At 43.2% G+C, this 5,559-nt stretch overlaps 1 long non-coding RNA gene across 1 annotated transcript; it reads right to left on the bottom strand.

Annotated features, from left to right (window-relative positions):
• Window positions 1–321: 321 nt before the first annotated feature.
• On the bottom strand, window positions 322–1,730 carry LOC134461861 (uncharacterized). Its single transcript, XR_010037437.1, has 3 exons — window positions 1,664–1,730; window positions 1,209–1,345; window positions 322–655 (listed from the first exon to the last, which is right to left on the bottom strand). It is a non-coding gene; the product is annotated as an uncharacterized LOC134461861 (long non-coding RNA).
• Between the last annotated feature and the right edge of the window lie 3,829 nt (window positions 1,731–5,559).

Below are 5,559 nucleotides of genomic sequence, written 5' to 3'. Positions count from 1 at the left end.
TGGATTCCTAACAGTGCTTCATTTATAACAAAACAATAATGCAAGTGGTGGTAGATCCCTTTTTAATCAATAATGGAAGCCATTATAATTATCAATATAATGAATATGCAGTTATTCATGTGGTAATTTATCCATTACTAGATACACAACACATACAAACAGTCATAAGTGCTTCAATAGACTGGCCTAACTGCATGGTTGTACCTAAACAGGAGCACTAGGGCATCGGTCTACAATCCCTTGGTGGCAAGGAAGATGGAGGCAAGGCAAACAATTACAGGCTGCCCTTTTAATGTATGCCATTGAAATGTTGACAAATTATCCACTGTTGGCTCCTTAGTGGCACCTAGAATCCAGCTGACTAAATTATTAAGTACAAGAGGAACAGCTGTTTGTGCTTCACTGAACGTCTGTAGTCTTCTGCAGTGGGAGGCCATGGGAACAACGTTGTCCTTTTTCAGTGTTACTATCTGTCTGGCTCATTTTGCTGGACTGTCACAATCTGTTTCCACACCTAAGGGTAACATGTCGAAGACCATATCTGTTGACAAAGTCTGAGCAGCAAACAACAATTCAGGCATTCAGTATTACAAGTGGTGGGGGTGAATAACACAAGATGCCGGCGGTCATGTCGGAGTCTCCTCTTCAATGTATCCTGTCAATAACAACAAATCAAACAGAAAAATTCATGAGTCATGAATACCGGCAAAGGGGGGCTTGATATTGTAGTTTCTTAACATGGTGGGCAGTGTGGCATAATGATTAGTGAGGTGGTCTTAAGATCAGACTAGGGTTGCTGACTCAAATCTCTGACCACTGCATACACCTCCATCCATGCCTAAAGTGCCCTTGAGCAAGGCATATATCCCAACATTGCTTTAAGGAAGGTAAACTATACTCTTTAAATTACTGTAAGCATTACTGTAGCATCACACTGCCATAAGACTTCTGCCTTCCTACTACAAAATAATACAGGTGGCAAGATGAATGGTCACACACATGTATGAAATTTGCCTTAATTTCGACAAATAATAAATTGCCTTGCAAACACCTGTAGCTTGAAACAGACAACAACCCCACTTGACTGAACCAGGCCAATATGTATTCCTCAATTTGTCTCATTACTTAGAAAATAATATATTATAAAGTACATGTGTGTTGGGCACACCCTTGTATGTGTATTTGTGTGAAGTTAAGATATGACTTACTGTTGATTCTCTGCTCTGGCAGGATCCCTCAAAACCTGGTATTCCGTGGGTAGCAACTTTTGGGTAACTGCACCTCGAGATCCACACAGTCAATGTCCTTGATATGAAGGTCCTGTGTAGGTCCTTTACTTCAGGAGCTTGCACAAAAGGAAAAAAAAGAATGTAGCTGGCAGACAAACAGTAGCCTATATTTTCGCTGGTGAACTGGTACAGTTGCATATTGTTAAGATCAAGCAAACAGACATGATCCTCATTAACATTCACACTACCTATTACAATCAGTGTGTTAACTTGTGACAACAGATTGTAGGCCTAATAGACTGCTGGATATTGTTAACACAGACCCCCCTCAATAACTCAGATGGGGTGGGGAACAGTCCTTAACTCAAACACAACATTTGGCTATGGTAAAGTACAACCAAGACATCTTTCCACAGATGATAGAACTAGCTTACCTGTCTGTGTGTCTTTGATGAAACCTTTTTGTCTGTCAGATGTGTTCTCCTAGCTTGCCAAAACAATAGGCCTACCTGAAGGCNTTCCCTTTGTCACGTTTCCCCCTGTGGAAAATCAGTACGTTATTCTTCAATCACAAAGCAATTAAGTCCATATAAACTAGCTTCTTAGTGTTATTTCCACATCAACGGAACAATTAATTCAACATAATTGAGCAAGTGCGTTGTGAGAGATCATCGTGGGGCTCGATTGACTGGGAATGGTTTCTCGGAATGCTCACCGCACTGAAGTGTTTGAGAATACAATCACGCCCAAGAATGAGTCTCAGGCCGGAGATCCATTATAGCGTTACGTTATCGCAGCTCGACGTACTGGATGTCCCAGTGTCGACGCACTGCTACTACAGCTCGCGTGGCCCGGGAGTTATATACAGGAAGTATATCAATCTACATTTCTAGCCGTTTTTATCCATATAGCAAACCAACTGCCCCTAAATTACAGTTCAAAATGCTCTTACCGAACTCGGCACATGTGTTTTTTTCACACACAGCTTGGCCTCGTGTTGTTATGCTTATGGTCGAAATCGAACATAATAATTTGAACCCAGGCATCATAAGCACATGCAACATACATGCTTGTAGTCTATATTTTGTACATCCAAAAGTTCGACAGATGTCAAAAATCTACTTTTACCGAGGGAAATGCACCTTCGTGATGACCACAGGTATCATGGGACATCTTCATGTAATCAACAGTCATTGGGTAACGCAGTCCGTCAGCCGCTGCTAATTTGCATAACTTTCAGGAGAGCTCAACTTTTTGACGTGCCACCGGAGCCACGCTCGCCGTGCCGGAATCCCAACATGCATTGCGAGTCCGGTAACGACGATATGCCGCATTTCATTGAAAATGAATTGAATGCGTTGGTACGACTTGCGTAAAACTGACTAGTGGATGGGCACCGTCAGAAGTGTTTTCGTTGGTTTACTCGGTGTATTAACTGTCTGAATACACGGTATCAGTGTGATTCTAGTGTAGATCACTCCACCGGTATGGCACCATTAGCTCCATAACATCGATGTTATTTTAGTGCGACGCCATGCTGGTCTCGTCGAAGTGCAGTGTAATCGCTACTAATTTCCAAAGTGTAAAATTTAACTTAAGACGCAGCATGTGTATCCTCTAGCCGCCGTACACAGCCGTTTATCTGTCATTCCCAGTCAAACAGCCCCACGTTCAACTCACACAACGTCCATGTAAACTTCAATCTTACGACCACAGACTTTGTTTAGATAGTCAACATTAAAGACTGTAAACTGAGATTAAAAAGGGAGACGTCCGGGGCGACAGTCCATCTGTTACAATGGCAACAGGGTGAAGCGTTTACCAAATCATTACCGTCATCTTTTAGTAATATACTTTACACACACCCTGACGTTGTTAAGAGCATGCCACTTACCATTATATGAGGTGAACCTCGTCCACTCCGAGGACCTTGTCTTGGAAGACAACACGTCGCGTTCAGCAAAAGCCATGCCTCCTGACTGCTCCGAAGACCAACTGGCACTGACGACATATTTTTATGTTTGCTGGGTTATCGACGCCCAGTTGCATGGCAGTGAGTCCAACATTGCTCGCCTCCTTCGCCTGGTCTACCATTAGGGCTAACAAGGGCGAGACGACTACCGGTACCACCATCGGGTTTTCAAAGAGCCCCATCATTTCGGCTACCAGTGGAGTTAACTGGTAGATAAGACTTTTGCCATAGCCTGTCGGTAACACGGCGAAAACGTCCTTCTTAAAAATGAATGAACGTAGAGCCTCCTCTTGCTCACGTTTTAACGAAAACCCCAAGTCTGATGCCAATGCAGAATCAAACGAGCGCTGTTCCATTGCCGCCGCCATGTTTCTTGTGCTTTCTCCACTGCCCAGCGTCTCACTGCTATGTCGTCACTCCCTCAAAACCACGCCCCAGAACCCTCTGCCCCGCCCGCGTTGATTCAAAACACATCTCTGCGTTGTGATTGGTTTAGTTACCATCTTGCCAGATTCAGGGCAAGATTCAAAATGAATAGTTGTTCGATACCAGACCCACCCGCAGCTGAAAAATTTTCAGCGTCCAGCAGGTGGCGCTGGTTTACCAGGCTACTGACAGACTCCTTTACTTTCTGTTATTAAAATGTGAATATACGGCCCCGTAACGCTGGAAATTACAAGCAGTCGACAGCTAGGCACCAAGTGCGTGGCCCTAAATCAGGCCCTATGTATTTCGGACGCGTTTAAATATAATCATATATAGTTTCCTCAGAGGCAAGGCAAGGCACAGCTCAGCAAGGCAAGGCAATGCTGCTTTTAGCCTTTAGGTATGTGCATGTACAGTGGAAAGCTTTCCCCATTGGTGGTGCCAGGCTTGCTAGCCAATGACAAGGCTTTCTACCTTCCTCGCTTGCTCTCTCTTTCTCTCCGTTCTCCACTTTGGATCTGACATGGTCAAATCCGTACAGCTATGTTGGCAAATTGGCATACCTTCCCCAAGCACGGCTCCTCCAGCTTTATATTTTGACTCAGTTTGCGTGCTCAGTTAGTCAGTCAGTCGGCTATATCCACTCACTCTTCACATGCAGTAAATTATCATCCATGGCACGGGGCTTTTAAAAAAAGGCTTCAAAGTAGAGGGCATGCTGCCCTTACAGTCTGGGCAAACTTGAGGAGTTGTGACAGTCAGAGAGAAGCGATGGTGCACTTCAATGTTTCCATCCTGCACATATAGGAGAAATTGACAATTTAACGACCTTGAAGTTCAACCTTGAATGTTGAGAATCCTTTCCACATATTTTTCATCAAAGAAATCATTTATATACCTTGATATTTACACCCTCAGGGCATTCAAGTTTTATGTGTACAGCAGCCTCAGGGCCAGCCTGCATTTTGCCAATTTGGATGTTTTCAGTTTTGACTTCCTCTGACTTGTCACATATTTTATTGGAATGTACTGTAAGGGGAAATGGATAATTGTACAAGTGTGAAATTGTAAATCTATATCAATTACCATGCATGAACTGGGCTCTACATTAACTTTTTTCACCACTAACCAAAATGGCTGGTAGATGTTACTGTAGTCCAGGGATATTGAACTAGAAACTGAAAAGGTCCACTTGACAAATTTCCAATGTTTCTAGGGTCCGAAAAAGTTGCTATGGACCGATGCAGGAAATAGCCTCACTCGCTGGCCGCACTGGCCTCTTGTTCGCTCACTGAGTTGTCATGGTAATAATACTGTTATTTGTCATAAGATTGGCTTCGTGGAAATGCACCTAGAGATCGCATGGCAGAGAAATCTCGCTTGACACAAAATAAAAAATAAAATAATAATTTTAATGCATGTATGGGATTTTTTCTTGGTGCGGATGGCATTGCGTTTGGGTCCGCATCTGGACCCGGGTCCGCCAGTTGAGTACGTCTGCTGTAGTCTTGTGAGCCAAACACACACTCACTAGTGGGTCAAAGTGATAAGTAAGTTTTATTTTCTAACAACCAAACCGGATTTCCTGATATTAGAGCCCAGTAAATGAATATAAAAGAGCATGAAGGAAAACTGCCAATATCCATAAAGGGATTTTCAGGACAATAACAAGCATTACCACCAACATGGGCTTAGACCTAAAAGACCAAAGACCATCATTTACCCAGAATGCACACACACATGTGCACGTGTGCAGCGTGCAGATTTGTGGTGTTTTTCTTGCAGACGTTGACATGCGTGACAAGAAAAGCGTGTGGCAGGTCTTTGTGATTACACACATTCATTCAATCCCTTACTTGAGAGCTATTGTGTTGGTTAAATTACATGTCAATGAAATCACAAAAGCTTGAGATTTAGCGACGTTGACATGAG

The sequence above is a fragment of the Engraulis encrasicolus genome, chromosome 13 (genome assembly GCF_034702125.1).
Source record: "Engraulis encrasicolus isolate BLACKSEA-1 chromosome 13, IST_EnEncr_1.0, whole genome shotgun sequence".
Classification (NCBI taxonomy): Eukaryota; Metazoa; Chordata; class Actinopteri; order Clupeiformes; family Engraulidae; genus Engraulis; species Engraulis encrasicolus.
The sequence above is the reverse complement of the archived record's forward strand: the minus strand, read 5'-3'. Positions and strand labels throughout refer to the sequence as shown.